The sequence below is a fragment of the Danio aesculapii genome, chromosome 1, assembly GCF_903798145.1.
Source record: "Danio aesculapii chromosome 1, fDanAes4.1, whole genome shotgun sequence".
Lineage (NCBI taxonomy): Eukaryota > Metazoa > Chordata > Actinopteri > Cypriniformes > Danionidae > Danio > Danio aesculapii.
Window position 1 is genome coordinate 61,474,349 of NC_079435.1, and position 9,671 is coordinate 61,484,019.

The following is a 9,671-nucleotide window of genomic DNA, read 5'->3' on the forward strand; positions in this document are numbered from 1 at the left end:
GTCAGCTGACAGTCATGCACCGCTATTTTGAGGACTGCATAGGAGGGACGACGGCACCTATAATAAAAAGCAAGTGTTTTCATGCCTAAACAAAATGAAAGCAAAGAACAGAAGGGGCGGCCCCTGGTGGTTCGGCGGTATGGGTTGCATATAGGGAGGATTGGATCTTTAATGTTTATTGACACCCTTCAGAGAAAGACTGAAAATATGGGAGAAATATGGGAAAAAAAACCTTTATGCGATGATAACGGGATAGAACTGTAAAATACCAGAGAATCCTGAAAAAAACCGGAGAGTTGACAGGTATGGTCCCACCAGTGACGATATTCAGCTATATCGCACTGCTACTCGTGTGATATTGTGTTTATACAACAATTTGACGACATAATCGTGTGTATAAAAAAATAATATCAAACACGGAGAGTCTAAAAATTCTTTTGTATGAAGAACTACTTTCTTCCACCATTCATTCATATCTGCAGCTCCAAAATTATAACAATTTAAAATAGGCACTGTCCTTGTAGATAAACTGCATTGTTGCAATCTAAACAACTACATTCTCAACTAAAAAAAGCCTCAAAAGTACATTTATGTTGTCCAACAGCTGCAATATTTGTCAAACTGTAGTGAGTTTATTGATCTGCTGTCACTCTATGTGTGCGGAGTAATACACAAGAATGAGAAGGCTGTATGAATGCTGTTATTACAGGAATATCGCACAGCTATCAGCCAATCAGATTCGAGAACCAGACAGAACTATCGTTTATATATATATATATATTTGTTTTTATTTATTAATTTTTTTAATATAGGCTAATTAAGTTTTTTAAATTGATTTAAAGAGCCCCTATTATACATTAAAAAGGGTCATATTTTGGTTTTGGGGGTCTCTACCAACAGGTTGATATGCATGCAAGGTCAAAAAACACTTTCATGGTCTTATAATATGCGTTTATTTTTACCTAATTATCCCAGCGACACATATAATTCGATCAGTGATTCATTTGTTCCCAAACCCCTCTTTAGCACAAAGCTAATCTGCACTGATCGGACCAATGACAGCCTGTTGCGACCTGATTGGTCGACAGCGTTCAGCAAGGATACAGAGTGATACGCCTAGTATGGCTTATCAATAATATTGAAGTAGTCACAGTGCAGCATGTGTGAGCATACCTGCCAACACTCCTGTTTTTCCCGGGAGTCTCCCGTATTTCAGACCCATCTTCAGCCACTCACCCATTTTGTTATTATTGCCAGAAAACCCCCGTAATTTCAACCACCCCCCACCGGTCCTCAGCATTTTGGTACGGTCTGTAAAACCCCCGGGCTGCCAACATTGGTATAAGATCTGATCGCAGCAGCTGCCCGAAACACACTTCATAGTAGTTACTTACACCACAGTAAACAGTACCCGATTCTCCACAGTGTTATTCAGACATCGCAAGTCCCTTACATCAATAGTCTTTTTAATCCTTTCTTTAACAAACGGCTGACAAATTCCCCAATGTAAGCCTGTAGATTCCAGAAACACTCGAACAGCATAAGGCTGGGCTATAATGCTGTGGTATATTTGCAAAAATAAACCTTAACCACTGACTCTTCACAGCTTCATCTTTGGGTAGAGAAAATAACACTAACTTTCCTTTCACACTTCCAGTAATATCCAGCTGAGCACAGCATCTTCATGACTTGTCTTACTCTTTTTCTTCGCTACTGTGTTTGTAGGCGGGGCCGCAGGTTTCCATTTTCCCGGGTTTGGCACGCAACAATTGGGCGGGGCTTAAGTTTTGTATCAACGTCACACCGAAACGGCTAAAGACTCGTTATCAAGATGATTCATTTGAAGCACTTTAAGTCGACTCTTTTATAAATGAATCAATAGTTTTAAACACTGTGCACTTTTAGATTTAAGCCTTACTGGATATTTAGGGCTGTGTTACAACACTACATGGAAGGTCAATCTCAAAAACCCATAATAGGGGCTCTTTAATGTTATATTGATATTCATTTATTTTACAAACTCAGTCCTGGAGGTCTGGTGTCCTGCAGATTTTGGCTCCAACTTGCTTCAACACACCTGCAAGGATGTTTCTGGAAAGCCTAGTAAGAGCTTGATTAGCTAGCCTGGGTGTATCTGATTGGGGTTGGAGATAAACTTTGCAGGACACCGGCCCTCTAGGACCGAGATTGAAAGCTCTTACTCTAAACCTTTCCACAGAGCCGCTGACAATCTCATTCAGCCTTTGGAGCTCACTTTGAAACTTTTAGACTATTTACGATCTCCAAGCCACTCGACACATTAATATAGCTGTATAATAAATCAGCGCCGCCCACCCAGACAAACAAGTCAACAATCGCAAGTCAAGTACGTTTGTGACATTTATTGCTTATTACATTATGAAAGAGCCTTTATATCTTCATCTCTGTCTGCAGTGTTTGCCCAGTGATTAATCTGTCGTCTTCTGATACCGTCAAGGCTTTGCATCAGTATTGCGTTTCTCCATCTCACAAACGCAGAGCTGTAAATACACACATCAGCACAGGAAGGTCACCATGTCCACGGTGTGACTTTACACATCATTTGAGCACTTAAGAAAATCAGGCGCACAATTAGCCGCTTCAGCGTCAGATCTGTTACCGATATCATCAGCCGCTAGCTCCTAGTAATGGAGAAAACTCAATCACACTCCTGGACCGCAAATGAATCAAAGGTGACACGACTGGGCATCATTATCCTGCAGAAAGAAATCCTGTGATCTGCTGTGTTGGGCTCGTATGGCATTTTAATTACAGAAGCTCAAAGCTCTCAAATGAGAAATCGCAGCACTTTGTTTGGAGAGTGGGTCTGAGAAATAAATGAGAAGAGCTGACATAATGTTCCTTAGGTTTGCTCTAAAAATAAAGGTCCTTTAATGCTGCGTATCAGCAGTTTAACGTCAGTCAACGTCTTCGGTATTCATAAAACATTTGACCTCAGCACTCAGCTGAGAAAACTCAGGGTTTTCTATTAATAGCTGCTCAGACTAACTTTACTGAGGATTATAGAGAAGTCTGATGCTGAGAGTGAGGGTGGACCTCATATTGATGATGTCATCATGATTATTAACTATGCACACAAATATGCCAAAGTCGGTGCACACTACACTGAAAAATATGATTCAAAGATGATTGCTTGGATTTATTCAATTTTTTTTACGTTAAGTGGTTGTAAACAATTTATTTGGGCTGAATTTAAAGGGCACCTATGGTAAAAAATCTACTTTTCAAGCTGTTTAAGCTACAGCAAGCTAAGCTACTTTCAGCCTTGTGAATATGGTCCCACATTTCAGTTATAATTTCAACGGTTAAAAAAAAATGTATTAGTTTTTCCCTCATAATATTTTAGTCAACAGTAAAATTCTGCATCTTTTTCAGTCTTTTTTGTGTCAGCGTGATCAGATTAACCCTTTGCATATATATATATATATATATTACCGCTGGTTATTTTCAGAGGGCTGTTGCTGTTATTCTGCACAGTTTGCATCAGATGCATATTCCTCCAGATCTGAATCAAACTACACATGGATATTAAGCATCACTGTTTATCTAGCAATACGAAACAAGAGATGCAATCATTCCCTTAAGATTTCACATGGTTTTTCCAGGTTTTTCTTACCTCCTGAAAATAATGCTGGGTCGCTGGTGAGCTGCTTTGACCCAGTTGGATGGTGGTGGGCAATTTGGTGGAAAAAGCCCAGTTGATAACAGTGTCATTTCAGAGTCCTGCTGTGTGGCGGTCATCTTGATGCGCTGCTCGTCTCCAGCATCACAGCACCTGTTACACAAAAGAATTCAATTTTGCTGTATTTGTGAAGACCACTGCAGAGAAGATGCGCTTGCAAAGCAGTGCTACAACTGATTTAGGTGCATCTGAGATTATATTTTTAACCCTTACACATCACATATGAGGTAATTCATTGGCATACAATTGTTGGTACCCTTCTATTGAAGAAATAAAAAACTATAATAAACTAAAAAAGGTAATGCTTAATCTATAAACGAATGAAAATCAGATATTGCTTTTGAATTGTAGTTCAACAGGAGCATTAAAAAAGGCCAGCTAATGAAAGTGTCTTGGGCAACATTGAAGGGTACTGACAATTTTGTCCTCATCTGTATTTTTTTTTTAATCATAAAAGTAGAAAAGTCTCGTAATAACCCAGTTTTTTTGTAACAAATATTTCAATAAGAGCTCTATAAAGGGTAAAAGGGTTAGTTCACCCCAAAATTAAAATCATATAATGAATATGACTTTCTTGGCTCAGTTGAAACCAGTCAAAGTTAAAATTATATTACAGCTCTACAACAGCAACGGGTGGGTGATTCAAGCAAATAAAGGTCTCCTGTAGCGAATTCATACACTTTTATATGAAAAATATCCATATTTAAAAATGTATTAACTGTTTTGTGTAACTTCTTGTGAGCAAGATCGATTGTTTTCCTTTTCTTTCTTTTGAGGTGCATTTTTAGTGAATCAGCAACATCATCTGGAGAGGAGTTCAAAACTAATTTTACTTAAAAAACAAACAAACTACATTATTTTAAAGCATTAAATCATTTTTAATTTCTATGACACAAATATGATCATCTTATTACTTGTTTTTTCTTCTGTCACTTTTTATTTATTACTGCAAAAATATAAACATTACTCTTTTTAGAACACTCCAACCACATTCAAAAGTAATGTTTCCATAAGATTTGTTTGATATAATGCACTCTGAAAAAGCTGGATTGTTTTAACCCAACATGGGGTCAAATATGGAAGAGACTAATATGGAATAGCACAATTTAAATTGAATACAAAACACCCCACCAAAGTTACGTTTGTCCATATTTGACCCAAAATTGGGTTTAAACAACCCAGTTTCCAACAATATTCAAAAGTAACGTTTCCATATTTTCAAGATATGGTTGATATAATACACTCTAAAAAAGCAAAAGCTGGGTTGTTTTAACCCAACATGTGGTCAAATATGAAATACAATAATTTAAATTGAATAATAATTTCATTCATTCATTTATTTTCTTTTCGGCTTAGTCCCTTTATTAAACCGGGGTCACCACAGCCCTTCCAGCCACGACCCATCTCTGGGAAAATAATAATTTCAACTTAATAAAAACAACTTAACGTTGGGTTTGTGCATATTTGATCCGAAAATGGGATACGTTTCCATATTTTCAAGATGTTTCATATCATACACTCAAAAAAAACAAAACAAAACAAAAAAAATTACGCAAAAACTGGGTTGTGTTAACCCAGCATGGGGTCAAATATAGAAGAGACAAATTTGGAATTCAATTCAATACAACCTTCCTAAAAATCAATGTTGGCTATGTTATTATTTGAACCAATATAGGGTAAAACAACCCAGCATGTTTTAAAGTGTGTGTTAAAAAGTTTCAGAGAACATTCAAAGGTAACGTTTCCTTAATGTTTTCAAGGTATGTTTGATATAATATACTATAAAATTGTTTTAACCCAACATGGGGTGAAATATATAAGAGACTGATATGAAATAATTTAAATTGAATGCACAAAAAAAAACCTCAATGTTGGGTTTGTCCATATTTAAACCAACATTGGGTTTAAACAACCCAGCATCTTTTAGACTGTGTGTTAAAAAGTTTCTGAGGTCATTCAAAAGTAACATTTCCATATTATCAAGATATAGATATAATACACTCAAAAGACAAAACAAAACAAAAGCTGGGTTGTTTTAACCCAAAATGGGGTCAATAAGGATGAAACTAATATGTACAGTAACTGTATAATTTAAATGTAATAAAATTTAAACCAAAGAAAACATGTTTGGTACACATTCTTAAAAAAAGAAGCAAAAGCTGGGTTGTTTTAACCCAACTTAACATGAAATAGTGTCATTTAAACGGAATACTAAAATAAAACAACACAATGTTGGGTTTGTCCATATCTGAACCAACCTTGGGTTTAAACAACCCAGCATCTTTTAGACTGTGTGTTAAAAAGTTTCTGAGGACATTCAAAAGTAACATTTCCATATTTTCAAGATATGTTTGATATAAAAAACAAAGCAAAAGCTGGGTTGTTTTAACCCAACCTAACATGAAATAGTGTCATTTAAACTGAATGCCAAAATAAAATAACACAACGTTGGGTTTGTCCATATCCTAACCAACGTTGGGTTTAAACAACCCAGCATCTTTTAGACTGTGTGTTAAAAAGTTTCCATATTTTGAAGATATGTTTGAAATAACATGCAAAAAGCTGGGTTGTTTTAAACCAACATGGGGTCAATATGGATGAAACTAATATTTAATAGTGCAATTTAAACTGAATAAAATATAAAACAAACGAAATGTTTGATATAACACATTCTTTAAAAAAAGAGAAGCTAAAGCTGGGTTGTTTTAACCCAACATGTGGTCAAATATGAAAGAGTGTAATAGTGTAATTTAGATTGCATACAAAAAAAAAAAAACTCAATGTTGGGTTAGCACATATGTGAACCAATGTTTTGTAAAAATGTTTGTGTGTGTTAAAAAGTTTCTGAGAACATTCAAAAGTAAACACACTACAAAAAATGGGTTGTTTTAACCCAACATGGGGTCAAATATGAAAGAGTGTAATATGTCATTTAAATTAATTACAAAAAAATCTCAGTTTGTCAATATTTGCTCCAAAATTAAGTTAAAACAACCCAGCATTTGTTTCGAGTGTATGTTAAAAGGTTTTTGAGAACATTGAGAAACAGCAGATCATGATTAACCGGCGCACTGTCTGCTGTGCAGCGCATTTCAATGAAGTCTGTTTGTGAGTTCAGCCATTAGCCATCAGCATACTAATATTTCAAAGGTCTGAAAACTTGAAATGCAGTATATAACATCATCACAGGTCACTAAACAATAGATTCTGGAGGTCGCAGACAATTGAAACACTCTGAAGCAGACAGAACTTGTCTCGGAGAAACAAAAGCTGATGCTTTAATTGGCACCAGGATAAAAAGCTCCATCAGAAAGCATCGCTAAAACACAGACGCCGGCTCTTTGTGCGCAGGTCAAATTCCTTTCATGAGCTCATCACAACAGCCTTCAGCCCAGTGTGTTTTAACTCACAGGTAAATGGAGAATTAGCATATTTCAGAGAGTGTTATGCAATGTTTTCTGAAGCGCAATACAGTCGTGCATTAATGCCAATAGTTTCTCATCTCGGAGTTTCTGTAAATATTGTGTTATTCAGACAAAGCAATCCCTGCTGCGAGAGGAAAGCGTGGCTCTTTTTATTTGTTTTTCATTTGCAGATTTTTCTCTGAACTTTGTGTTTTTTTGTGGCTTTGAGGTGTAAATGCAGCACTTAAATCATCTGAAGTATACGCTGCTATCATTTGTAATTGGATGTTGTCAGAATAAGTCATTGGAAAGCTCCAAACTCGGCTCGCGCGTGTGTGTGTGTGTGTGTGTGTGTGTGTGTGTGTGTGTGTGTGTGTGTGTGTGTGTGTGTGTGTGTGTGTGTGTGTGTGTGTGTGTGTGTGTGCGCCGCTGTACTTTCAACTCTGGAATGAAAAATTGTTTTGTTTTCCGTATTTCGACTGCCTACGTTTTTATTGTGCAAACACTCGACACATTTGCATAAGACGACTGGCGTGTCACGACTGTATGAAATATTAATGCATTTGTCCGGAGTTCAGCCAGAAAAAAAAATAAAAATGCAAACTTTCTTTTGCATATGTTGAAAAAAGTGCATGAATTATAGAGCCTGTGAGTTTTCAAGAATGAAACTTTAGAGGAGATTACTGCATAAATAATAGGAGTGAAGGTTTTCTATAAGTTATGAATACGTGTTCTTATGGTATCATTAATATAATATTTGTTTAAAGTTATCTGATGTTTAATAATGTTCTCAAAGCCCTATTTATATTCAGTTGAAGATACAATTATTCAATTATTCTCCTTTAAATATTCCTCAAGTGATGTTGTAAGAGGCTAAATTATTATATGCATTTGTTTATATGACAAACATGTCTTTTTGACTCAAGAAGGTCCATACTGACTCCAAAGGCAGATACTGATTAGATCAGGGCCTGCTGTGTGGACTTTGGGGGTTTTTACGATGTGGTCACATGTTGATTGGTCAGTTTGAATGTCTCAGCATTTGGGCTTTAGTCACATGGTCAAGAAAGATACAAAATAGGTGTTAAAACTCTGCTCTGGCTCTTATCCTGGCCTGTCTTTTCTGTCTCTGCGCTTTCCTGCTCTGCTCTTCTCCTCCTCTGGAGTCTATCTTCTCTGACTCTACTGCAATCAGGCGAACTTCTGGGCCTGCTCTCTTTGTCTCCTCTCTCCCTCCCCCTTTGTCTCTCCTTCTACCTCTGGTAACTTTAATTTTACATTTAAGCTGGGTACAATTTATATCATATGTTTTATCATTTCATATTTGGTCATTTTATACAGTTATTTTGTAATTAATTCAGTTGTAACCATAGATAATTATTCATTAAATCATTTCAATATCAAGTATTTGTAAATTACTTTTGATTTAACATCAACACTTAACTGTTCCATATTGCAATACAATACAATCACATAATATCAACGCTCTCCCACATTTATATCAATTAATACAGCTCTTATTTCCGTTTTTGGAATAAGATTGCAGAAGAATGATTTGACTAGAATGTACAGTTTTTTACCATCAATACTGATAACTTTTTAGTCATTCGGCAGAACTACAGTTCGAACCGCTGTGGATTAAAACCCATTCCTACAATGTTTAACAGATTGGGTATGCTAAAATTGACCGTAGAGTATGAATGTGTGTATGGATGTTTCCTAGTGATGGGTTGTGGCTGGAAGGGCATCCGCTGCGTAAAACATATGCTGGATAAGTTGGCGGTTCATAAGCCGAAAAGAAAATGAATGAATGATGTTTATCAGCGCAAGCAAAACATTTTTCCTAGTACATTTTTCTTCTGGGGAAAGTCTAATTTCTAGACTTTTGTAGAGTCTAATTTGGTATTAGGTTGGTCTATTAGGTACCCCTGTCCAACTGCTCGTTAATGCAAATGTATAATCAGCCAATCACATGGCAGCACCTCGATGCATTTAGGCATGTAGACATGATCAAGACGATCTGCTGCAGTTCAAACTGAGCATCAGAATGGGGAAGAAAGGGGATTTAAGTGACTTTGAATGTGGCATGGTTGTTGGTGCCAGACGGGCTGCTCTATAGTATTTCAGAAACTGCTGATCTACTGGGATTTTCACGCACAACCATCTCTAGGGTTTACAGAGAATGGTCTGAAAAAGAGCAAATATCCAGTGAGCGGCAGTTCTGTGGGCGCAAATGCCTTGTTGATGCCAGAGGTCAGAGGAGAATGGCCAGACTGGTTCCAGCTGATAGAAAGGCAACAGTAACTCAAATAAGCACTCGTTACAACCGAGGTCTGCAGAAGAGCATCTCTGAACACACAACACGTCCAACCTTGAGGCGGATGGGCTACAGCAGCAGAAGACCACACCGGGTGCCGCTCCTGTCAGCTAAGAACAGGAAACTGAGGCTACAATTCACACAGGCTCACCAAAACTGGACAATAGAAGATTGGAGAAACGTTGCCTGGTCTGATGAGTCTCCATTTCTGCTGACACATTCGGATGCT

At 37.0% G+C, this 9,671-nt stretch overlaps 1 long non-coding RNA gene across 1 annotated transcript in view; it reads right to left on the reverse strand.

Annotated features, from left to right (window-relative positions):
* Positions 1-2,361: 2,361 nt before the first annotated feature.
* The window catches only part of LOC130220740 (uncharacterized), a 66,280-nt gene continuing 58,970 nt past the window's right edge, over positions 2,362-9,671 (reverse strand). The window contains exons 2-3 of the long non-coding RNA XR_008836223.1: positions 3,656-3,814; positions 2,362-2,519 (exon numbers count right to left, since the gene is read on the reverse strand). This is a non-coding gene — a long non-coding RNA (uncharacterized LOC130220740). The remainder of the gene's footprint in view (positions 2,520-3,655; positions 3,815-9,671) is intronic.